Below are 27,450 nucleotides of genomic sequence, written 5' to 3'. Positions count from 1 at the left end.
TGAATGCAGATTTTTTATGAAATGCAAGGTATGTTTGAAAGTCAAGCTTCAAATTCAGATGTACAGTTGAATTTTTAGCCCCCCTTTGAATTTTGTTTCCTTGTTAAATATTTCTCAAATGATGTTTAACAGAGCAAGGAAATTTTCACAGTCTGATAATATATATATTTTTTCTTTTGGAGAAAGTCTTTTTTCAGCTAGAATAAAAGCAGTTTTTATTTTTTTTAAAAACAAATTTAAGGTCATTAATTATTAATTTTCGATAGTCCACTGGAACAAACCATCGTTGTACAGTAACTTGCCTAATTACTCTAACCTGCCTAATTAACTTATTTAACCTAGTTAAACCTTTAAATGTCACTTTAAGCTGTATAGAAGTGTCTTAAAATAATATCTACTAAAATAGTTTTTACTGTCATCATGGCAAAGATAAAATGAATAATTTATTAAAGATGAGTTAATAAAACTATTATGTTTAGAAATGTGTTAAAAAATCTTTCACTTGGTTAAACAGAAATTGGGGGGAAAAACAGGGGGGCTAATAGATCAGGGGGGCTGATAATTCTGACTTCATCTGTATATACTATTCTGCAATCATCACTTATTTTATTCATTTGAAAGTGCATGCTTAACGTTTATCTGTTTTGATGTCAATGAGCACATGAAGCATTATGCTGTGTAGCTTATCTTGAAATTTGACCATTTCAGTGGTCAGAACAAGTCGTCTGTGGCTGAGAGTCTAAACTGAAGACTGATGGGATGTTGTTCTGCTCCCCTTCACTGAATAAAAGAACAATTTTAGCACGACTGTCATGACAAAATCCGATCAAGTGTTTTGAAAAGGTCTTTTCGATCCCGTCCAATCAAATCAAAATTCCTTTCAGACGAAGCACAGTTAGATTGATGAATGTGTTTACATGAAGGCTTTTCAGAGCCGTCAATCCGATTACTAACAGATTATTTGGTTGCATGTAAAGCCACGACACCACAAATATGCAAATAAGGATATTACCCAGGATTCAGGGATATGTAAATGCTGTAAGGGCAGTTTCATGAATATCCAGGTTCAATTGGTAACCTTGCGAAATTTATGAGAAATATGACGTAAGACAACCCAAGACTCGGTTTACACCGGCTTAATTATGTCAAGTGTGTTAAGGCCTTTTGCCTCTTTAAATGTCCTTAAAAACGTATGTTTGTTAGACATGCTTAACAAACAAACATACATGCTTGAATTCCATTATTTTACAACTGAACTTATATTTATATTAGCATATACAGTTGAAGTCAGAATTATTAGCCCCCACCTTTAAATTTTAGAATTTTTATATTTTTTAAATGTTTACCAAATTATGTTAAACAGAGCAAAGAAATTTTCACAGAATGCCTAATAATATTTTTTTTCTTCTGGAGAAAGTCTAAGTTTGTTTTATTTTGGCTAGAATAAAAGCAGTTTTTATTTAGTAGTTTAATTTTTAAAAAAGCAAAAAAGTTTTTAAAAAGCAGTTTAAATCTTTTTTTTTCAAATTTAAGGTCTAAATTATTAGCTCCTTTAAGCTATATTTTTTCGATAGTCTACAGAACAAACCATCGTTATGCAATAACCTGCTTAATTACCTAACCTGCCTTGTTAATCTAATTAACCTAGTTAAGCCTTTAAATGTCACTTTAAGCTGTATAGAAGTGTCTTGAAAAATATTTAATCAAATTTTATTTACTTTGATCATGGCAAAGATAAAATAAATCAGTTATTAGAAAAGAGATATTAAAACTATTACACTGCAAAAAATGCTTTTCTTACTTAGATTTGTTGTCTTATTTCTAGTCCAAATATCTAAAAATTCCTAAATCAAGAAGAATATTCTAGACAAGCAAAACATATTGTCTTGTTTTGAGAAATAATATGCCAATATTAAGTGAGTTTTTCCTTAAATCAAGCAAAATAATCTTATTTTTTCTTTTGACGTAAGATTATTTTGCTTGATTTAAGGAAAAACTCACTTAATATTGGCATATTATTTCTCAAAACAAGACGATATGTTTTGCTTGTCTAGAAAATGCTTCTTGATATAAGAAATTTTAGATATTTAGATTAGAAACAAGACAAAAAATCTAAGCAAGATAAGCATTTTTTTGCAGTGTATGTTTAGAAATGTCCTGAAAACAAAATCTTCTCTCTGTTAAACAGACATTGGGAGAAAAAATAAAGAGGGGGCTAATAATTCTGATTTCAACTGTATAGCGCTGTTAAGTGATTGTTATGAAATGTTACAACTGTAACTTAAATGTCCCGTGCAGTGTTGCCAACTATTTTCAATGAAAAGTTGCTAAGCTCTGCTCGAAAAGTCGCTAAATGATGCTAAATTATGTCAAACGTCAATTTGCATATTACTGATGACATCATATCCAGCAGTTTTTGTTTGTTTAACCTATGGTTAATAAAGGGGTATTTTTTTTTTGCATGGTTTATATATGCATGTCAATTTAATTAAATGTACTGTAATTTGAATACAGCAAATCAATATGGATGTATAATAAATTTGCAGTTATCTCTCAGACATAATAAACTCAGACAAGTTCTGAAACTGCCACTAAAATCTCTGTGATTCTGAACAAGAAAACAGTAAATGGCCAGATTAAATTGTTAAATTTAAAACAAAGGAGAAGCTTATTGGTTTAACTGTAACGTTACAATCATTTGCCATCAGTATGCAGGGAAACAAAGTGCACTCAGGCTGCAGTTATGAGAGACTGCTGTTAGAGGACTGGGCCACTTGTGAGTGCTCTGAGAAAGAGGAGGGGCTGACAGCATCACCCACAGCTCGTTTAGAGGAGTAGGAACGATACAGTACAGACATGTGAGAGTCTATAAAATTCTCTAGTAACACCAAAAAAGTTGCTAGATAGTTGCTTTTTTTGAAAATGTGTTGCTAAAAGGGTCTGAAAAGTCGATAAATACAGCAACAAAGTAGCTAAGTTGGCAACACTTGTCCAGTGAAATTAAAATAAAGTTTTAAGATGTTGATATGAGTGTTTAGCTCCAAAACAGTGCAAAAATCACCTCATACTTGTTTCTTATCAAACTCCTGACCAATCACGTGCTCTCTAGTATCTGGCATGTCCCGTTCCCTTCAAGACGCTTCTTATTTGCTTTTCATTTGATGCACTCAACCACTCTTACAGAGCTGTGATGAAAATTAAATGTTATTAGCTGTTTTTTTGTACTTATTTTTAGGGGTTTTTAAACATTAATAGAATAGTACAGAGAATTGACAGGAAATAGTTGGGAACAGAGAGAGGGGAAGGGTTTTTATTTAAAAAGTACAAAAATTACTGCTGTAACATGATGTGCTCTAGGAGTAGAATTTAAAATACATTAAATATAGTTTAACAATAAAAGCAAAAGGAAATACAAGAGGTCATTAGAAGACTGGTTTCAGTTACAAATTTGTGCAAAACTTAACCCTTAAAGACCTAGAGATATTTTGTTTTATTGTTATTTTAGCAGTCAGCCTCAAGTGTCATGTATTATTTTAAACAGGAGAACCTAAAGCTTCAATCTGTATCATTTAAAAGTCCAGTCTAAAACTTTTTTGGTCCAAAAACATATGAACAGACAGAAAATATTCCATAATTTTAAGAAAAACGTTTTTTTTAAAAGTACCATTTTCTAGTTATTACAAACAAAACCTCATGCAGTTTTTTTTTCTTTCTTTATGAATACACGCTATGATGTTTTGGAGGAGAGACAATTTGTCAATGCATCATGTCTGGTTTGTCCGGAGACACAAGCCACGAGCGTTCCTTTGTCAAATCAGCGTTGTTAAAATGTGATGACGTAACCACACTGATTCCGAGGCCTCTAAAGGTCCGTGAATGTAAAGTAATCCAGCAGTGGAAAGCTGAGACTCTCATCTTTATGACAATCTTTGAATTGTACGGATCGGATCAGCGGATTAAAAGTTATTAAACATTTAAGAACAATACTTATTTTTAGCCGCGGGCGGCTGTTTCGGTCTTAAGGGTTAAATATTTTTTTTTATAAATACCTCCATATATACCAATGTTATGCAACAAAAGCATGATTTATCTACTCGTTATAATATATTTCAGCTGGCATTGGTGGTAACACCTGATAGAGAAGAAAATAAGCCAAGTGTGTGATAACATATTCCAAATTTCGTGATCACAGATGTCGGTAGGTTTACACAATCATGCCATACATTTAATAAACTGAGATGTAGGGGTGTTATAGGAGAATTAATGGCAAAACAAGCCCCTATACCCTTATCCAGGTATGCTAGTGTGGATGTGTGGATTAACAATGCAGATGAGCATTCTGTATTTATAACTTATTGTATTTAGATTATGGAGACCAGCTAATATTGAATATTGAAAATGTAATATCACCCAGAAAGTGTGTCATTATTATTTATTCATTAATCATTTATTGCCTCTTAGTTCCTACTTTTTCATTTATTATTATTCTTTTTTTTTGCAATATCTTTGACGTTTTTACCTTTACAATACACTGTGCACAATTGGAAGGGTAATGAAAATGTGGCAAGAGAGATAGCATTACCACGATGAGCAAAAACGAAACAATATCTGACAGAAAACAAAGGAAAAATATTTAAAGGCTTAAATATGCAATGTGCTTAACCAGGATGAACAGGAGCATGTGTGGAAACTGATTAACAATCAAGAACACTAACTAGATAATTGAAAAGACTATTAAAAACACATACACAGAAACATTGTGAATGCACCTTTCAATCAAAGTAAAACTTCAGGGATTTTAGACATCTCTCCATTTTCTTCCTTGTTCTTCCATACGTCTCCTCCTGCAGCTCATTATGCAGCGGGGCACATGCAGGGTTAATTCTGCAGGTAGTTAATGAGTCACTCTTAGAACAGAAGGCAACAGATTGAGTCCTAGGTGCAAAACTGGAGGATGACTATAAACAATTGGCACATCACCCTGTGTACTGGAACAGATATGTGTATTTAGTGAGGGTACATATAGATATAGGCATGTGTTTGTTTGTGTGTTTTCAAAGACACCTGATGACTCGGGTGCTCTGCGCTCACCTAGCAGATGGAAAAATACCGCTTTTGTCTTCTCTCTGCAGGCCTCACAGTTTGACTGCTGCTAAAAACCACCCTCCTACTTTCCCTCAGCATTTCATCTCTCTCTCTCTCTCTCTCTCTCTCTCTCTCTCTCTCTCTCTCTCTCTCTCTCTCTCACTCTCTCTCTCTCTCTCTCTCTCCCCTCTTGCTTTTATTTAACTACAGTCTGCCTTCATCTACTGTGAAACCATGCAGGCCTATAATGACTGCTTTTTTATTTTATTATTTATTTATTATTATGTTATTTATTTAAACAGCCAGAAAGTTATTTTTAAGGAGATACATTAAATGTAAACAACTTTAGCTCACATTAATGTTCATTTTGTTTGTTTATTCTAATACTTTTGGGGGTTTTCACCTTTAATGGTCATGACAGTGGAGTTTGCAGACAGTAAAGTGAGGGAAGCAAAGAGAGGCGAGGGATCGGCTAAGGACCTCGAGCTGGGTATTGATCTCAGTTCACCGTGAACACCTCTGTTCTATGTGTTGATGTGCTAACCTCTTGGTGCTGACTTCAGTTTGTTTATACAGTCATCAATTAATTAACAGATCAGTTAACTATTGAATTAATAAATTAGGTAAATAATCTTTCCATTCAGGGTGTCACGGTGATGCAGTGGGTAGCACGATCACCTCACAGCAAGAAGGTTGCTGGTTTGAGCCTCGGCTGGGTCATTTCTGTGTGGAGTTTACATGTTCTCCCTGTACTTGCGTTGGTTTCCTCCGGGTGCTCTGGTTTCCCCGCGGTCCAAAGACATACGCTAGATGAATAGAATAAGCTAAATTGGCTGTAGTGTATGTGTGTGAATGGGTGTTCCCAGTATTGGTTTGTGGTTGGAAGAGCATGCGCTGTGTAAAACATATGCTGAATAAGTTGCCAGTACATTCTGCTGTGGCGACCCCTGATTAATAAAGGGACTAAGCCAAAAAGAAAATGAATCACCCTATAGGAAAAAGGTCATTATGTGGAAAAAGTGACCACAGGTTTAGTATTTTTAAATTATATTTTTTAATTTCTAGAGAATCTGATTAAACACAATTTAATGAGAAACTGAAGTGCAGTGTTGCCATGAATATTGTTGATCCATAGATGAAAGACTTTGAAATTTGCCAATGTTTTGGAGCATACTAGCTTATCGATTATCTTACTGTACATATGTTTAATAAACATAATTGTAATGAGTAGGAGGACAACGGAGATAAAGTTCCTGATGCAGCTTTATTTAGGCAAAGGGATAGTCAAACAGGCCGGGTCAACAGGAGCAAACGGTACAACATGGGTAATCCAATAGAGTAGGGCTGGGTGATAAAATCGCTATCGATATTTATTTACCAATTAAAAAAAAATTTGATATGTAGTTTCGTATGAAGCACTACAGTTTTACTAAAATATGAGAGCAACGTGCACATGTTGTGCAAGTGGCACGTACAAGAACTTTCCAAATTTTCCAGGCGCACCTAGTCAAAAAACATTTAAACTTTTCCAAATGCCGCAAGCAATTTATGTAAGTAGAACTAACCAATCTGCTTCACACATTGTATGGAATATTCACATTTCAATAATTACTGCAGACTAATTACCTCAGACAAACACAGCGCACCCAAACAACACTGCAGGGGTTTTTACTTTTCTCTATAAAGTTGCATCGGAGCTGCAGCAATAATTTATCCGTTTGTCATCCTCTGAGAAAATGGTTGATGGCCACCTTGTGATGAGATGGTCACCTAGTTAAGAAAGTGCAAAGTCCATTGTAAATGGTTAAAGAATCCACGCGCTTGTCACTTCAGGTCAGAATAACAACACATGTGAAAATGAGTAGCGGATAGCAGCAGTGAGGAGGTTGTAAATAAAGAAGAATGTGAGGATGTTACCAGAGTGGCTTTTTGGTTTCTTTTCTTGTGCATCCCAGCCACTAGCTCCCCATATGAATGAGTTTTTAGCATAGGGGGGAATATAGTCATTTCACTTTACAATTTGTAATGTTGCAATATGTATTTGAATAATGATGGTTGGTTCACGGGGGGATTTCACAGGGACAGTGTTTTGTAAAACTAGTTTGAGCCAGTTGTAGAATAACTGGACAGTCATTTATAGTTCATAGTTTGTTACGGTTGCTGCCGCAGATGAATGTGAAAACACTTGAGCGTTATGTCTGTGCATTGCAGAATTGATTGCTGCAGCCTGCTGGTTTTAGCATTTGTGAGCAGGGTGAACATGTTAAAATAACAGCTGTGTTGTAACTCGTTTAAATATACACAGGACGCATCAATCACTTTAACTGCAGCTGCGAGCGATGCTAACAGGAGGCAGTAGTCATTAGCTCAAGTATGAACGTAGTGACTTATTGCAATTTCATTTTGTTCTGCTGAGAATTTGGATGATAATAGCCAATTAGTGTTGGGTCTTCTGAGTCAGAAACTCTGTTCAACGTTTTACCAAGAAAGAGAAACTGATGAGACACACAGAGAGAAGCCATTCTGTTAGATCAACAACTATTAGTCCGGTTTCACCGCGTACCTGGAAGCAATTTGTATTTATTTTGCCTCAACAGGTTATGATTAGAAGGACTGGCTGGTATTGGATATTTAAAGGGTAATATCACCCAGACAGTGTGTCATTATTTATTGACCATCATGTTGTTACACTGGCTTTGTCATCTTCTCAAGGAACTGTATAGTTCATTGACTTGCCCATTGACTTTCAGAGAACTTTTTTTGTCCGTAGAATGGAAGTCTGTGGAAATAATGATGGAAATTTCAACAATAAAAGCACAAGGAAATACAAGAGATCAATATAAGACTGGTTTCCATTACACATTTAAGCACTACTTAAATATATTTTTAAAATAATTCCATATAAAGCAATGTTGTGCAACTAAAGGATATGACAATGATGGTAACACCTGATAAAGAAGGGAATAAGCCAAGTGAGTGAGTGAGTGAGTGAGTGAGTGAGTGAGTGAGACATAACATATTCCAAAATTCACGATCACAGATGTCAGTAGGTTCACACATTCATGTCGTATATTTAATTAACTGAGATGTAGAGGTGTTATAGGAGTATTAATGGCAAGACAAGCCCCTTATGTCCTTAGTCATGTATGCTATTTCACAAAGCACATATGGATTCAGAATACAGATAAACATTCTGTATTTATAATTATGTATTTATTTTGGCGCAACAGGTTATGAGGAGTAGCTGATATTGGATATTTAAAGGGTAATATCAACCAGAAAGTGTGTCCTGCATAGTTTAGCTCCAACTTGCTTCAACACACCTAACAGCAAGTTTCTAATATATCTAGTCAGAGTTTGATTAGTTTGTTTAGGTGTGTTTGATTAGGGTTGGAGATAAACTCTCCAGCACACTGGCCTCCTGGACCACTCCTGGCCTAGAGGCATACTTTTAAATGGAATTACACATTTCAATTCATTTTCTTGTCGGCTTAGTCCCTTTATTAATCCGGGGTCGCCACAGCGGAATGAACCGCCAACTTATCCAGCACGTTTTTAAGCAGCGGATGCCCTTCCAGCTGCAACCCATCTCTGGGAAACATACACACACACATTCACACACACACTCATACACTATGGAGAATTTAGCCTACCCAATTCACTTGTACCACATGTCTTTGGATTGTGGGGGAAACCGGAGCACCCGGAGGAAACCCACGCGAAGGCAGGGAGAACATGACATTGACAATTATCCCATCATCAAATCAGTTCTTGAGCAACCCCTATATATACCAAAGCTGTCTTATCTGCAGCATCTCACGACTTCAGCATCCCTCCACCACCCCGTCACCTCACCTCTTGCATTGCATTCCCGGGGGGAGTGTTCTGGGACTGGGCTAGATACTTCGCTCGAATCCCAACTCCTCTTTGTTTCCTGATAAGGGGAATAACTCGAGTGGGGGTGTCTCCTCGAGCTCAGAGCCCCCCCCCCCCCCCGGAAAGCACGTCAAATATGCTTTATACTTAAATGAATGCAAGTGTGAACTCGTGAAGTGATGTTTTGTAAACAAATTTCGGGAGGAGCATGCGCAGAAGTTTCGGTATCGAATACGTCATTGACAATTATCCCATCATCAAATCAGTTCTTGAGCAACCCCTATATATACCAAAGCTGTCTTACCTGCAGCATCTCACGACTTTAGCATCCCTCCACCACCCCATCACCTCACCTTTTGCATTGCATTTCCGGGGGGAGCGTTCTGGCGCCGGGCTAGATACTTCGCTCGAATCCCAACTCCTCTTTGTTTCCTGATAAGGGGAATAAGCTAGTGTCTCCTCGAGCTCAGAGCCCTCCCCCCGGACAGTACGCCAAATATGCTTTATACTTAAACGAATGCAAGTGTGAACTCGTGAAATGAGAATGCAGTTGAATAGTCTAATATTTTGTATGAGGTCAAAAAAGATATTGTTTATGGTACAATACTGTGAAATATTTTAAATAGTCAAATATAACATGAAAGTATAAATCAGCTGTTCAATTTGTAGTTTGAGTAGTGCCTAAATTAATTGCCACTAACAATCATCATTAAGTTTCGAGTTTGATTCTTCTCTTTTTTTTATTCATTTGATGAGAAATCACCCACTACAATCCTGTCATAAATGAAACCACATAAAGGTATGTATTAATAAGATGTTGGTGGAATAGATTAAGCCAAAGCAAGAGCACACAGAGACTTAACAGCATTGTGTTTGAAACAGCACAGCCTGTTGTAATGATACCGATGCCTTAGGCAGACTAAGACCTTATCGATATTCATTGATCTGAGATGGAGAAATGAGGCTGATTAGATTAATGACATAATTAATATGACTAAAGTGTTGCCTTGGAGGGTATTTGGACTTTTTCAGTCTTTTAACATGCGGGTCATGCTTCTTCTAAGGTCTACACTGCTGGTCTCATCTAAGAGAGCAAGTGTAAAATCACAACCTCAGGCTGACAAAGAGCGCTATCTTCATTCTCATCTTCACCATTTGTATAAAGAGCGCTTTGATCTGTTCATTGGCCAGGCCAATGGTGAAATCTGATGTACTGCACTGCAGATGAACTCTGTGTGGTCATTTTAACACCAAAACCCTTTTACTCCAATCCATGCACTGTTACTATTCATTCAACATTCCGCTCTCAAAGTGTATCCCCGAGCTCAGACAGAACAAAATGGAGAATGCATCAGAAATTGGACGGGCCCAGAGGCTACCAGACAGAAATCCAAAACCAAAACAAAGCTGAAAATAACCATACCTGTGCTCAGTCTGAGATTTGATTTGTCTGGAAATCGCAGTGCATCTGAAGTTATTTTGCTTGTGGCTAGCAAAGGGCCAAAATACAGATCAGAACTCAAATCTTTGTAATAACGGACACCTTTAGTGCGGTGAAAGATTCCTAGAGCTCTTTCCAGGCTGTTTTTGTCAACGTTTTACCGAGTATATTATTGTCTATCACGGAGACCTTGGCCGAGAGGCATCTCGCATGCTTTATTTACCGTGATACGGAGTGTCAGCGGCGGTATAGTGGGTGTGCGGGCCGAATATGTGTGTGAGGGAAAGGGAGCATGGTACACTGTGCCAGTGCACATGTCTGTGCAGATAAATTCAGGGATTAGTGTGTTAGAGATGCACAGACTGACTGACAATCTCTCCTCCCTTCAGTGCCACTGTGAGACAACTGAGAACTCATTAACTCGCTGCACTCGCGGACCACAGAGAGAAAGAGAGAGAGAGAGAGAAAGAGTGAATTGAGACAGAAATGAACATGATGGCGTAGAAATAGAAAAAGCAAATATGGTGTATTAGCAGCGAGGCCGTGAGCGATCCGGCAGAAAGAGTGAGGGAGGTTGAGGCCAAAAACAGAAAAGGCTAACGGTGAACAGCAGAGGCTGGAGGAAGAGGAGGTGTGGAAGAGAAGGATGATGAAGAAAGGAGAGAGAAAGAGAGATAGAGAAAGTGGCTGTTGCCAGGGACAACAGCATAATAGAGAGCGATCCTCCTACACAACCTCTGCCTTCTTTTACTCCTCCTCCACCGTGGCTTGATTTTGTCTCTCCCTCCGTTTACCTGCCTCAAGTCCTGTCTGCTGTGGACCGAGTCAGATTCAACAATTGTTTATTGCCATTATTTCGGACTCTTCAGCTCATTGAACTCGTTCAGAATGTTGATTCATGGGTTTCTGATGTCATCAAACTACTCGGTGCCATGTTGTATCAATGAAAGATTCAATTCAATTTGTGTCAACACATATTGAAACATATGAATAAAGCGGGCTGCACTGTGGCGCAGTGAGTAGCACGTTCGCCTCACAGCAAGAAGGTCGCTGGTTAGAGCCTCAGCTGGGTCAGTTGGCGTTTCTGTGTGAAGTTTGCATGTTCTCCCTGCGCTCGCGTGGGTTTCTTCCAGGTGTTCTGGTTCTCCCACAAGTCCAAAGATATGCGGTACAGGTGAATTGAATAAGCTAAATTGTCCGTAGTGTATGTGTGTGAATGAGTTTGTATGAATGTTTCCCAGTGATGGGTTCCAGCTGGAAGGGCATCTGCTGCATGAAACATATGCTGGATGAGTTGGCAGTTCATTCCGCTGTGGCAACCCCTGCGTAATAAAGGGACTAAGCCGAAAAGAAAATGAATGAATGAATGAATGAATGAATGAAGTGTATTTGTGTTCGCGTTTTTATTTGTAGATTGTTGTCAGATATGCTGTGACTCGTTGATATTGATAGTTTCGGATGTACAGCACATATTGCAGACACAGAATGTTTCACATGTTTAAAGTTAATTACAAAAATTAAACTTCAGAAACTGGGATTGGACTTTTCAGTTAGTATGCAGCTCTCATTAGGACTGTAATGCAGCATTTTTCATTTGATGTCATAATTACCCATTGTTTTATTGATTTTCCACATCTGTTCAGATATACTTAATTTCTTTGCTTTGTACAGTATGAATTAGGGATGTCAAGATCCGATCACAGATCGATGTCCGGAATACCCGATCACACGGTTTAAAACTTGATTGGCATCGGACGTTACCTCCCGTTCAGGACTCAAATATATATACACAGATCTACCAACTACCTATGGCGTTATTTCAATGAAAAATGTCATGAGCATTGTATTTCAAGTCGAGGTTGTATTTTAATATGTGCATAAGAATCTCTTTGCTTGCGCGCAGTCAGTCAGCATGTCACCTTGAAGCAGGCATGTCCAAACTCTGTCCTGGAGGGCCGGTGTCCTGCAAAGTTTAGTTCCAACTCCAATCAGACACACCTGGGCTAGCTAATCAGGTTCTTACTAGGCTTTCTAGAAACATCTTTGCAGGTGTGTTTAGACAAGTTGGAGATAAAATCTGCAGGACACCGGCCCTCCAGGTCTGAGTTTAGACACCCCTGCCTTAAAGCGTTAAACAAATAATGCACAGCACTACTACAGTTACAGAAAAGTTTAAGCTGTTATAATTCACTTACCTGTTTAACGGCAGGTAGAACACGCAAGCAGCTTTAGGCGGAAATTGCGAGTATGTCTGCGGTAGATGTATTATAAAGTTGATGATGACAACATTGCCATAGCAAACTGTGATATATGTAAACTTGGGATTAGATTTTTGGTATTTTAAGTTGAGGTGCTATTTGTTTTCATATTCATTTTTTTTTATATTTACTGTTTCACTAAAGTCCAAAAGTGAAGAATTTATATTATTGATTACTTGATTGTTCAAGCTACCTCACAGAAGTGCTCTGTTTGTTAACAGAGTTGTTGAATTTTATAATATGGTGAATTAAATAAAGAATAAGGAACATCCTGGATCTGTTTCTTCGCTCTCATTCATTTATTTTTTTATGGATTTTAGACCTATCATATCGGGTTTCTGAATGCTCAAAATCAAATGACTCAGATTCAAGGGCAAAAAAACCTGATCAGGACAGTATAAATTATTCTAAGGCCATTTGTTTATTGATACACAAGCACTAGTGTTACAATATAAGTTTATACCAAAGTGTTTGGCATTAAATCCTATCTAAATATGCACAAATGTCTTAAGAGTGACTCAAAAAAAAATAGCATCCCTTGAGAAAAAAGGTGCACCTAAAAAGTAGCAACATTTTTAGAAAACTACTTGTTATGCATACTTGTCAAACTAAATGCAATGCTTTCAGACACTTAACTGCATATTAATTGCAATTAAATGAAATGCATTAGTTGAACCTTAAAGGGCTGTTTGACCTACTTTACTGAGACTTTATTTGTAGTTTCATAATTACTTCTGATGTCTTTGTAATATGGTATAAGTGTGCTGTTAAATGAAAACCATTTACAAAACACTAAAATATCATTTAATGTAATATTTTTATTGAGGCTTTATATAAAATAGTATGTATTGTTAAGCTTTTTAAGTACACATACTTATGCAGCAGTGTAATGAAAACTTTATTTAGCTAATAATAACAAAGGAAAATAAACAGCATGAAAAAAATATAAAGAATTAAAGTAAGGGCATAAAATAAATACAGGGTAAATGCAAAATATGAAATAGCTATAAAGTGAAGTAAATTAGAGTACATTTATTAGAACTATATAAAAAATTGGCATATACTAAATTAAGTAAATGACCAGACCAACACTTGCAAGAAGTGACTCATTTAGTCAAGGAAATGTCTGAAAACAGGTCTTTCGAAGACTGTGTTGGTTTGCTGTTGTGACACCACTGTGCCTGTGGGCTGAGTCACTCTTGACAGCTGTTGAGGGCTTGTGTTTCTTCTCTTCTGCAGTGATTCCTATTATCTGTCAGCATGGGGAAGACTTCCAATCAAAGTTCTTATAGTTTAGCAATTTTAAATTAGTTTTTATTTCAGTATGCATTTTTTTTATTTGTCTATTGGTCCCACTTTATATTAAGTGGCCTTAACTAATATGTACTTACACAGGAATTAATAGTTTGTTACAATGTACTTATTGTGTAAATACATGTATTTACTGAGTACTTATGCTTAATTAAATACATGTATTTAATTACATCTGTAATTAACTTTTGTTATTACATTTGTAAATACACTGTTGACCATCCCTTACACCTTAACCCACCCTTAATGCCACCAAACCTGTTCATAACCCAACTTTTATTCCAACTCAAATGCACCACAAGTGTTCTCAATTGCATTATAAACACAGTATGATACAATATATTTATTTTTTGATGTAAGTACATAGTAGTTAAGGACACTTAATAAAAAGTGGGACCTTTCAGTTTAGTCTTAGTTTGTTTTGTTATTGGTTAGTTTTATTTTACATTTTATTTTTTAAGTAAATTGTCTATTAAGCGTTTCTATATTAAGTTTCGGTTTCAGTTTTACTTTTAGCAGTACCTGTTGTTCGTTATGTTTAGTTTCAGTTTTTCATTTTCTGTAAAGGCGACATGCTGGCTCAGTGGTTAGCAGTGTCACTTAAACCTCCATGTGCTCGGGTTTCTTCCACAGTCTAAAGACATGCATTATTGCCTTGCACTATTATGTTTTTCTCTTCTTTTTCATTCTTTTATATCACATTTTATCTGTTTTTATTTTGTTGTTTTTTTTATAATTTTTATTATTTGTTTTTATTTTCTTAAACTTTTTTTTATTCTTGTTTATGTAAAGCACTTTGAATTGCCACTGTGTATGAAATGTGCTATATAAATAAACTTGCCTTGCCTAAAGGTAAATTGAATAAACTAAATTGGCTGTAGTGTATATGACTGTATGAGTGAATGATTGTGTAAGGGTGTTTCCCAATTGCTGGGTTGCAGCAGGAAGGGCATCGGCTGTGTAAAACATATGCTGGAATAGTTAGCGGTTCATTCCGCTGTTGCGACCTCTAGAGACTAAGCTGAATTAATAAAATGAATGAATGAATACATTTTTTTTTTGGTTTATTTTTTTTTTTCAACAAAAATGTTTTTTGAACATTTTTTTTAGTCTTCGCTTACTAAAATAACCTTGCTTCCATTTTTGATAAAGTGTTTTATGTTTTGATTTAATTCGCAAAACTTTTCATCTTATTTACTGAGAACTAAAATGATCCTTGATAAAAAAAAATAAGTAATCAAGAAGACATGTTAAACATTGCCTAATCAGCATCAGTGAAATCTCAGATAAGTCTTTTTTTTCTTTCTTGCTTTCTGCTCTCCTCATCCTCCGCTGATGTCTGATTTGGCTTGTGCTTGCCTGAGTTATTGATCTGACTGTGTGATTGATGGAAAGTTCTGCCCCATCATTCGTCTCGTCCCTCTCCAATACCAATAGCAGAACTTTTGTTTGTTAAATGACTGCATCCAGCAGTCAGCCGATGCACTGCTCCCCTCTGGCTTGTTCCTGCACACTTATCTCTCATTCTGTCCCTACAAAACACTCCAGTGCTCCTCTCGCTCTTTTGCAATCCGTTTGGGGATTACATTTGAAACTTGTGATACTGATTGTTTTTTGTGGTCCTGTTTTGAGTCACATTTACTTGTACCAGCTTGACCGATGTAAAAGCTGTTATCAAAGGAAAGTGAATTAAAATGCGATCAAATAAAATTATAAAGCAGATTTTTATAAAATCAGCTGTGTTTGCAACAATGATTATTTAAAAATAAAGTAACATCTGAACAGTTTACCAAACAATACATTTCTCTGACTTTCAAAAACAAATTAGCATTCATTCATTCATTTAATCATTCCTTCATTTCTTTTCGGCTTAGTCCCTTTATTAATCCGGGGTCGCCACAGTGGAATGAACCACTAACTTACACAGTGGATGCCCTTCCAGCTGCAACCCATCTCTGGGAAACATCCATACACACTTATTCACACTCATACACTATAGACAATTTAGCTTACCCAATTCACCTATACCGCATATCATATTTGGAATCACCAATAAAATTAAACCACTACCGTCTCAAGCTTTGTTTCTAAATGTTCGAATCAAACAAAATCCGCAAAAACTTGTGGCATGTCCAAGTCCTCCCCCAGAGATGCATCTGTCTTTAGCAATAGCTGGTTGGCTCCTGTTCTAGAAGGCAGGGCTATATTCTTGACTGTTACACTTCTATCCATACAAAACTATACGAGTGACATGTCTTTTGTACTCTATATAGTGTTTGTCCCAAACCTTAAAGTTAAAGGAGTTATTTTCACCTCAAATTTTTTTCTTTAATTTTTATTAACATTTTTAGCTTTTTTGTTTGTTGTGTAGTATTTACAAATGGTAAAATATTTAAGTAATAAACTATGTATTTATTTGTTTGGTTGAGAGGAAATAATAGCTGCTGGACATCTTTGTGGAAGACTGCTGGTCTAGTTCAAAGTAACAAATGAAAGAGTGAGAAAAGTCTTTCTATCCTCAGACTCCCTTTTTAATTTCATACACGCTCTTTCATCGTTCCCACTTTGCCTATCAGCATTCTCTCTATCTCTTAAGACCCCCCCCCCCCCTCTCTCTCTCTCTCTCTCTCTCTGATGTCTAAGCCTGATGCACTAAGTGACAATCTATGCCAAGTCTGGCACCTTATTTAGATTCAGGCTAATTAAGAAAGCCAAGTGGGTTTTGCAGCACCGCAAACAACATTATTCAGAAGTTGCGCCAGCTCTTTAACTGTCTCTCCCCCTCTCATCATCTGTTATCTCCAGCTCTAGGCTCATCGTCCCCTGGCCCCCGGTTCCCTGCAACTAGTGGATTTCATCCCAGGCTTAAATACAGCAGCATCAGGACCAGCCAGATCACCTGAGAAGAAGAGGAGGATAAAACAGGTGAGAACTGCTGTAGTCAGATTGTAATTGTGGAGGTGCTGCTGTTTTTTTGTCCATCTGTGTACTGATTGTTAAACACTATCCAAGCAAGCAACATTGTGAAATGCTACATGTGTTAAAAAACAGGCTATGTGCAAACTTGCTGCGAAAGCATTTGTTTCTTCTGTTCACAGTTTTTTTCAGCAAGTATCAAAGCTGCCCCAGGCTGACAGGCGCTGTTGTTTGTGTTTTTGTAAATGATGATGGACCTGTCGTGTCACTTTCCGTCTCTTACACACACACACATAGACAGCCCGCTCATGAAGAGAGAAATCTGCACCTTCCTGTTCTCAAACACATAAGACATAGATGTTTTATTTACCTTGGATAACCCCACAGATGTTTTTTGCTCTCTTTAACAGTAAAATGAAATGTTAAATAGCCTTGCTTCTCTTCACTGCTTATAACCAGTGTCGGGGGTAACACGTTAAAAGTAACGCCGCTACGTAATAATACTACTTTTCCAAAGTAACAAGTAAAATAATGCATTACTTTTAAAAATATGTAATATTATTTGAGTGACTTGTATAACAAAAATGTAGCATTAGTTACTTTTACTTTGCTTAATTGGCTTTAAAAAACATATTGCGGAATAAAAATGACCTTAGTCCGGTTGAATGATACACTCAATGAGAGAGCTTGCTGCGAGGGAACAGACAGTCGACTCGCACTCATCATCATCATCAGGTCTCCTTTTTCACAGCAGATGAGTCAGTGTACTGTTCTAGTAACTGAATAACTCAGAATATTGGTTAATTTAGAGTCAGAGGGAATTTATGGTATGTTAGTACTTACTGAAGACGCAAACAATTTTACTGGAACTCCATTCAATTTAATGAACTGGTTCACTTAGAAGATCTAGTTAAAACAAACAATTCATTCGCGAATCGCCCCTCATCACTACAGACAGTCAGAATGACAGGCCAGAGACTTACGTTTTTGCAATGAATTCTTAATATTTTGAACTCATCGAAGAAAAGAAGTGGATTGTTGTTAAGTGTAGATTATGTGCAAGTAAAACTTTGAACAACTGCAAAAAACACGATATCGATAAAAACAAAACTGGATGCGAAGCATTACAGCCGCACCACACCTCCAGCTAAACAACAAATGATTTACATCAGTTCACATTCTCCAGGTAAAACAATTAATTTGAATAAACTCAAAAAATGGTAACTGTTTTTATTGTTGAGGTGGTGCAGCCACTGTCCAACGTTACTGCGACTAACTTACGTTTTGTAATACAGTACGATTTTTTTTTCTTTTTGGAAATGATTTACACCTTTGTGAAGGCCATGTGAAGCAATTTATTAAAGCTCAAAGATTTATTTGATTTGGATTTTTTTTTATCGTCCTTCTGCTCATTTGGTTATTACACATTTTAAAGGTTTAAAATCTGTTTGTGCCTTAATAAATTATTTCTTGTTAGTATTCTTAGGCTTTATTGCAGTCTTTATTTCAATGGAAAGTTATTTTACTTAACTAATAACACAAAACATTCAAAAGTAGCAAACACATTACTTTTACACTTTACTTTTACACTACTCCTTTCATCAATCTGTATATGCAGCACCTATAACTCTGGACTCAGAAAGTTCTTAAAATATAGTTTTATCCTAAATTTTTTAAAGTTAAATGAAGGTGTAGGTTTTATACGTGGTTGTTAAATACAGAGCTTCTTGATAAAAAAAGGTGAAAGAGATCAAATCTCAGCCAAGTTAAGAAAAGTAATGCAAATGTAACTCAAAAGTAATATAATGCTTTACTTTCCATAAAAAGTAATGCACATAGTTACTTTTTTTAGGGGGAGTGACTCAATATTGTAATGCACTACTTTCAAAAGTAACTTTTTAATATTATATTATATAATGTTACATTACACGAAATTATATTATATTATATTATATTATATTATATTATATTATATTATATTATATTATATTATATTATATTATATTATATTATATTATATTATATTATATTATATTATATTATATTACACTATATTATATTATATTACACTATATTATATTATATTATATTATATTATATTATATTATATTATATTATATTATATTATATTATATTATATTATAATAAATTATATTTATTATGTCATTATATTTATTATGTCATTATATTATATTATATTATATTATATTATATTATATCAGACAAAGTGGCTAAAACTTATATAAATACTCATTCTATAAACTTTTATTTCATTCTATCAATGGAATCGTATATTCTGAGAAATTACATTATAATGAACTATGACATTTTAAAATATTTTTTATCCATAATTTAGCTTATATTCCATAAGTTACATGAAGGTTTGTTGCAAGCACAAATCAGTCACTGTAAGACTGCCAGAGAGCATGTGAAAAAGGTGTGTGTGTGATTAGTGTGTGCAGATCGAGTGTGTTTAGAGACACAGGTGACCTTCCATGTTCAGTAGGAGGCAGCGAGGGCTCATCTGCTGATCTTCCCTCCGGCTAGATTACTGCAGGGAGAAACTCCGGCTGTGTGAGGTGTCTGTCCTCGCTCAGCCGCTGAGAGCTCAATGTGTGTAGTATGTGTGAAATGGCTATTCTGTAATGACTGCTGTGGCACTCTGTTGACAGTAAAGGTCGGTCATGTAGAGCACATTAAGCCAGGACCTTTAGGGAAGGCACAAATACATACGGTGAGTGAGAATGAGTGTGTGTGCATGTGTGTGTGGTTCATGTGAGGAGCGACTGCACTGTTGAGAAGCACATAATGGCTGCCTCTCCACCCACCGCGATTAACACAGGAACTATTATTACTGGCTGACAGCAGTGCTTAAGAGTGCCGTTTCCACCCCTGTCCTACCCTGCCGACCCGGCTTATAATCACAAGTGCTGCTGCATTCCTTTTTCATCCATCCATCTATCCATCCATTTCTCTTGGAGCACAACTGAAGATGGGTCTCCGTCAGGGTAACTCACCCAGAACGACAGGCTTTATTTGCATATGCAGTTTACACTGTAAGATATTTGACCTTAAATTTGCAGAAAAATACTGGCTAATAATTGCATTACTTTCACATAAGGTACTGTATATAAATTCACTGTAAATTACTGTGAGGTACTTCATATCAATAATTCTGTAAATATTTCTAAATATTAAAAAGTGCCTGTACTAGCATAAATTATAATGTGTATTAATTTCTATGTTGATAAAATATTAATAGTATTTGATATATATAATTTTTACAGTAATTTGATGTATTCATGATGCCTGCCTTAATTTCACAATAAAATTATGAAAATGTAATATTAAATGGTTAAATCCTAAAAAAGTAACACTAATGTAATTTACTGTGAAAAATTAAAGTAACATGTTGTGAAATTCTGGGAATTTATTACAGTGTATGCTACAGTTTTTCTTATGCTCAACAAGCATTTATTTATGCCAAAAGAATAGCCTAAATATGTTAAAAATGTATTGCAATTTAACACAGTTTTTTTCTATTTTAATACAGTTTAAAATATAAATGATTTTTATGATTAAAGTTTGGATCTTCAGCTGTAATTACTCCTCCAGTTTTCAGTGTTGCATGATACTTCAGAAATCATTTTAATATGCTGATTTAGTGCTCGAAAAATTCATTAATTTGCTCATTTTCTTTTTGGCTTAGTCCCTTTATTAATCAGGGGTCGCTACAGCGGAATGAATTATATTAAATTATAAATTATATTTGGACTGTGGGGGAAACCCACGCCACGCGAACATGGGGAGAACATGCAAACTCCACATAGAAACGCCAACTGACCCAGACAAGGCTTGAACCAGCGACCTTCTTGCTGTGAGGTGACAGCACTACCTACTACGCCACTGCGTCGCCTGCTCGAAAAATATTTTGAATTAAAGGTCCCCTGAATTGTCTAGATATAGGGCTCTATTTTAACAATGTTGGCACAAAATAAAGCGCTTTGAGCGAACCAATAGTGATATGAGCACGTCCGAATCCACTTTTGTTTTTTTAAGGATGGAAAAATATGCTCTGTGCTATGGCGCATGGTCTAACAGGGTTGTGCTTATTCTCTTAATGAGTTATGGGTGTGTTTTGAGCATAACATGCATTAAACCAATCAGAGTCTCATCTCCCATTCCCTTTAAGAGTCAGTTGTGTCACATCATGTCGCATTTGCTATTTACATGGCGGACTTTGTAAGTGGAAAAATGAATGCTTCACTAGTGAGAAAACAATCAAACAGACCATCTTCAGCATGACTATAAAGAATGAGCCTCCACCATTCGACCTCTTTACTTTCTTTTTATTTTACTTTTTACTTCTTTACTGTTGATAAGTTTGATTGTTGATAAGGAAACGGTGTTGTACGCACTCAACTGAAGACATCCATTAGTCTACATATTTAATTTTGTTTGTGAAGTGCAAAGATTCGTTTGAAAACTATTTCTAAATTCAGTTCTAATTTCAGGCAAACGAATAAATGAACAATAATAACAAAATGTGTATAGTAACGCATACATTTCCAAAAGCCAATGGGTGGACAAATCATAACTTGTTTTTATTAAAACAAATATAAAAATGTACATGATAAATAATACTGCCAATAATAATTATAACATTATACAAACGCAAATTATCATGAATAAACTAAAAAAGCCCTTGAGAGGTAGAAGGCATGTTGTAGTGGTTTTAATTTTTATGTTGGAAAAAAAAATTTTGTAACATTTTTTATCTTTTAATTTTTTAATGTGTAAAGATATTTGGGTACTGCTGTACGTCCTGTGTGTATCAAGCAATGTGTAAGCCTTTGAACCCACATAGGGGCATAACTAACCCACTGGACTTTAGACTTGTTTTTAGATGGTCAATGGTGCGGCCTATTTCAGATCCTCAAAATAGCATGTGCCAACAATGCGCCTTAACACACCTCCATTTTAGACCAGCACAGCCATGAGTCTACAAAGTGGCGCAAATAGATTTTCTATTTAAACAACTTGGTTGTTCTGGTCTCATGTCTTGCGCTTTATTGCGCCAGATGTATGATAGGGCCTATAGACAGCAATTCTTTGCAATTCTATGTGTTTTATGAAATAAAAGCCATAAGAAGACAAAGCTCAAGACAAGCTCATCTTGAAATGCATTTGTAGGTTATCCGAGGGAGAGGGTGTGGCAAATAAAGCAGCTTCTCCCCTTTTTTTCTAAATAGCCAGTAGTTAAATTGATATCATCTCATCCTTGATGATTTCCAAATGTTAATTGGAGTATTGTATTTTCTGCTTCATGACTTGGACCAGTTGCTCTGAAGCTGAAGCAACTTGTTGAAATGTCAGTTTTTACATTTCTTAAAGATATTTGAAATTAATTATTTAGAATTTAAACAAAGAGAAGATATAAAAGGCAGTGCCACCAAACTATCGGTATCGTCAGATATCACACTGAACAGCAAAAGTCTAAGAAAGATCTGTTCTTTTTAATAGAATAAAATTCAGTCCACTTTCTAGATGGATATTGCTTTTATTCAACAGTAGAAGATTGTGTAATTTAATTTTTTGACATTTCGCATGACTTTTCTAATCTCTTTTTGCTCTGCCAAAAGAAGCAGATAGAATGATTTAGCAGTGAACAAATGATTCAGTGGCTCATTCATAAAGGCATCCATAAATGAATTAGCGTTTTAAAAAAAACATCACAGACAATGATGTAAAAAAGGAAAAGTCTCAGTGCTTTCTGATTAAACTCAAAGATCAGAACTAGCAGTTGTGTGATATTTATAATTTACATAGATAGTGGGACATTTTATTTTTCCAAGAGTCTATATGCATACATTTGTCATTTAGATTGGAAAGAACTGTCTTTTAGTGCACAGGGTTTAATCTGTGACAAGACTTTGTTGTGAGAGGGTGTCGACTCAGTTGTGTTGTGTCTTTATCTGAGACTTGATCCAGTGGACTCTTATCATGGTAACATTATTGTGCACTTTGACAATCTTTAATATTTGAATAGGTTTGATTCTGGATGAGTTCTCTGTAAAGCTTTAATTCCTTATATTCAGTCCACTCTGCTCTAAAATAATTGACAAGTCAATCAGCTCTGGGGAGAGAACTATCTATTGTGCTGCACCACTATAAGAGATTCATTTTCAATGAATCTGTCTCCTTCATGATTGACAGTTAATTCTTTAATTGCACAATACTTCTGAAACAACGTTATTCCGGCATGTTGCTTTGGTTTCAAGGGGCCCGATAAGAAAAGAATCGAAATTCAAGTGTAGTTTGCATTGTATTGGTTTTTACTTAAATCACTTTCCTTTTTGTTTAATAAGATGTACTTAAAGATTTCCAGAGGAAGGATGAACCAATTTGAGTCATTCTGTGCTCTCGCTTAAAAGACAAAAGACAGCAATTGAGAGTTCTAATGAAAGTATTGATCGTTGCCCCGTCTCAGGCCAATGAGGTAGATGGAGTTTGTTTGGTATATTGCAGATCTTGTTCTTTTAGTTTTTTCCCTTTACAAACTTTTATTTATTTTACTTTTTATTTTTATTGGCTCAATGCTGTTTTACTTAAACATGCCTATGATCCTCCACTGATATTAATCAGTGCATCCATCTGTCTGTGCTCAGTTAGTCAGCATAATTTAGAACTTTCAGAAAAAAATTTGTATAAAGTTATTATTATTATTATTATTATTATGAGTCTTACGTATTATATGTATAATTATATTTGTTTTAATAAAAACAAGATTAGATTTGTCCACCTGTCGGGTCTTGGAGACACCTGCTTCCCCATATGGGGCATAAGAATAGGAGGTGTGATTGGATATAACTCAGTTTTTTGACCAAACTTCATTATTATTGTTCAGTATTCATTTGTTGGAAATTAGAACTGAATTTAAAAAATAGTTTTGAAACATATCTTTGCGCTTATCAACCGAAATTAAATATGTAGGTTAATGGATGTCTTCAGTGGAGTAAGTTTCCACCATTTCCTTACTCCATGAAAGTAAAGGAGTAAAGTAAAAAGTAAAAGTAAAGAGAAAGTAAGGAGGCCAAATGGAGGAGGCTTGTTCTTTATTCTTGCACTGCAGATGATCTGTTTAACTGTTTTCTCGGTAGTGAAGCGTTCAGTTTTTCCACTAACAAAGTCGGCTATGTAAATAGAAAATGCACTATCGCGAGCCAAACTGACTCTTAATGGGAATGGGAGATGAGACTCTGATTGGTTTAATGCAGGTTATGCTCAAAACACACCCATAACTCATTAAGAGAATAAGCACAACTCTCTTAGACCATGCACTGGGGCGCAGAATGTATTTTACCATGCTTAAAATAGCAAAAGTGGATTTGAACATGCCCTTAATGCTTTTGCTCCATGCGCTTTAGACTTTGCGCTTAGATCGTTAAAATAGAGCCCTTAGTTTTTGTATATTGTAATTCATAATGCATTTGTATGTTTTTCCCTTTGGCTTTAACCTCATCCACTGCATAATGTACAAAATACAAATAGTAAATACAAAACAAAAACAATTGTCTATCTATCATACTTTAACTTTTAAAAAGTTCTCAGAAACCAAAAATGGCAAAAACACTTGGCACCTGTTTTTTTTTCTCCCTGAGCACATTTCTTTGACATAAACAATACAGTATATATATATATATATATATATATATATATATATATATATATATATATATATATATATATATATATATATAGTTTTTTTTTTCTTTTTATTTTTTTTTTCTTTGCTGTACTGCCACCAGTCATGCTTACTAGCAGCTACAAGCAAATTGGCAGCTCAGATCAAGTAAATCATTTCATCATAGGGTGATAGGGGAGAAAAAAGACAAAAAATCCATGCCTCATCTTGCCGAGATTGATTGTGCCTGGTGTGAATGTGTTCATAAGAATCTATTGTTTTGATCCAAGAGTGCCTTTTTAGGGTGAAAGGTTGTTAATACTGTAAAAAATAGCTTCAGGGCAATCTATTTCATCAGGTACTAAACAGATAATGGGATGTGAATTGATTTTAGTGGCAAATTGCAGAAATGATGCATATCGCAATGATCAGAGGGAATCTTAACTGCTGTTATTGTTTTTTGTTGTTGTGGTTCATATTACTATTGAGGAAAAATGCTCAGACACATTCAAGACTTAGTCATACTCAAAAAAATGGCTTTAGAAAGCACTATGCTATCACTATGCTATCACTAATTCAATCTAGACGATGCAGTTTTCTAGTGCCATCTGGGTGTGAGAGAATATAGCTTTCACTCTGTCACAGAAACAGTCACAGTCTGACTGTCAATGTGTGTCCGTCTGTGGCTTTTCGACATGTGTAACTGAGAATAACTGTTCCCGGAGAATCTTATCCTGGTGCCATAATGGCCAACCGGTCACTCAGACATGAGCACTAAGAGTGAGTTAGGAGTGTCAAGAGTCTCTTCTCCCAGAGCTGACACAAGTTTTGAACTATAGCCACATTAAGGGTCAGAAAGCAAGAATCAGTTCTAATGCTTTTGGTTCTGTTAACAGTTACACATCCATTATTTAACTCTGCAGAGATTCTTGTGCTTTATTCTGTAGCTCTGCAGTACCACTTCAGAATTGCATTGAAAATCAAACAGCTCAAAAGTTACCCCTTTTTTTCTTTGTTTTTAGTGACTGGATGTTCATATGGCAACATATTGTTGTAGATATGCATTTATGCACTATTTCAGACAAAATAAATAATAAATAAAATATTCTTATATTGTGTTTTTTGTTTGTTGAGTATTGTTTTGTTAGTGCTGGAATGACCCCAGCAACCTTTTTGGTTTTAAAAGGTTGCATATTTACAGGATGATCACGCCTATAGGTAGAGTAGCAACATTGCAGAACTTCCTCCATTTGTAGACAGTCTGTCTTGCAGTGGACAGATGAACATCAAGGCTTTTAGAAATACTTTTGCAACCCTTCCAAGCTTCATGCAAGCGAAAAATTCTTGATTTTAGGTCTTCCGAGAGCTCTTTTTTGCAAGGCATGGTTCACATCAGGCAATGCTTCTTGAGAACAGCAAAGTCAAAATTGGTGTGTGTTTTTATTGACCTTATTCTTCAATGTGGAAGTGCGCTCGTTTTTGGAATTGTTTTAGAACTTCCGATTCCGATGCCAATGGAAAAAATGACTTTGAATAAAAAAACGTCAGAAAACAGTCAAACCGCTTGCTCTACAAATAAGTGTTTGCATGACTATACAAAGTAGAATAATGTAATAAGAAAATATCAGTTTGCAACATCTAGCAGCAAAACAAGCTTATTTTTTATTGTCTAAAAATGAATGGAAGTGAATGAGACCGGATGTCTCAAGCCAAAAAAAATTCAAATGGCTGCGCCAGCTCATACGCAGAGAATAAGGTGAATAGGGCAGCTTAAACCAACACATCCAATCTCATCACACTGATTGGACTCTTGGAAAAGTCATTAGCCTAGGGGTTCACAAACTTTTCCACCCTTCATTGTGAATGTTTACATGCTGTGTTCAATAAAAACATGAAAACATATAAAGTTTGTGTGGTATTAGCTTAAGCAGAATGTGTTTTTCTATTGTTGTGACTTAGAAGAAGGTCAGAACACATTTTCTATCCAATTTATGCTGAAATCCATGCAATCCCAATAAAAGGATTACATACTTTTTCCTGCAACACTTTTGAGTTAAAGGTGGCTCAACTTTGGTTTGTGGTGGCTAATTTGATGTCATTTGATAATAATATTAATAATGATTGTTGTTGTTTTGTTGAGCCCAGAATCTGTTGTTATGCACACTTTTTGCAATAATGATTTTTAAAATTACTTGATTAAAAAATATACACTTTTAAATACAGCAGCGTTAACGGTTTGGGGTCAGGTTTGTTTTAAAACAAAATGATTATTTAATTTAGCAAACATTTTCATTATTCAAGAAGAACTTTAATTTAAAATAAATGCTTTATTTTAAGAGAAAGAAAAACAATCCTGAAAATGCTTAGAATAGAAATATTACTTTTTAAAACATTAATCAACAAGTCTTGAGCACTAAACAGCACATTAGAATGATTTCTGATGCACCACATGATACTGAAGATTGAAGTGATGATGCTGAAAACGGCCTGCAAATGATTAAATATAGAAAACTTTTGATTACATTGTATTTATATTTCACAGCAGTATTGATTTTAGTCAATTTCTCAAATAAGTTTAACTTTGGTTAGCGTATATAAGAGACTTTGTTTATTAACAAATTTTTAAACTGTAGCTTTATTAGAAGTACTAAAAATGATGTGTGATGCTTCTCCATCCACTGATGTGAAGCACTGCAGCATGTGCCATCTAAAGTAATCTGAGGCTTCACATTAAGCTCCAAAGAAGTGTCAGAAGAAAAACAGAAATTCTTTATCCTCACATGTGTAGCTTTGGTCCTTTATTGAATCCACAAGCAGATGGCCATGCGTTTAAGCAAGATTTTGGCGATTGGTGGGAGACGCTGTTATACACAGCACAT

General features: G+C 35.5%; 1 protein-coding gene across 2 annotated transcripts in view; it reads left to right on the top strand.

The window, feature by feature from the left end:
• elfn2b (extracellular leucine-rich repeat and fibronectin type III domain containing 2b) overlaps positions 1–27,450 on the top strand; it is a 169,820-nt gene that overhangs the window by 40,312 nt on the left and 102,058 nt on the right. For both annotated transcript variants that reach the window (XM_005164086.6, XM_068219140.2), the window contains exon 2: positions 16,777–16,896. The gene's annotated coding sequence lies outside the window, so the exon portion shown is untranslated. The remainder of the gene's footprint in view (positions 1–16,776; positions 16,897–27,450) is intronic.

The sequence above is a fragment of the Danio rerio genome, chromosome 3, assembly GCF_049306965.1.
Source record: "Danio rerio strain Tuebingen ecotype United States chromosome 3, GRCz12tu, whole genome shotgun sequence".
Taxonomy (NCBI): domain Eukaryota; kingdom Metazoa; phylum Chordata; class Actinopteri; order Cypriniformes; family Danionidae; genus Danio; species Danio rerio.
The sequence above is the reverse complement of the archived record's forward strand: the minus strand, read 5'-3'. Positions and strand labels throughout refer to the sequence as shown.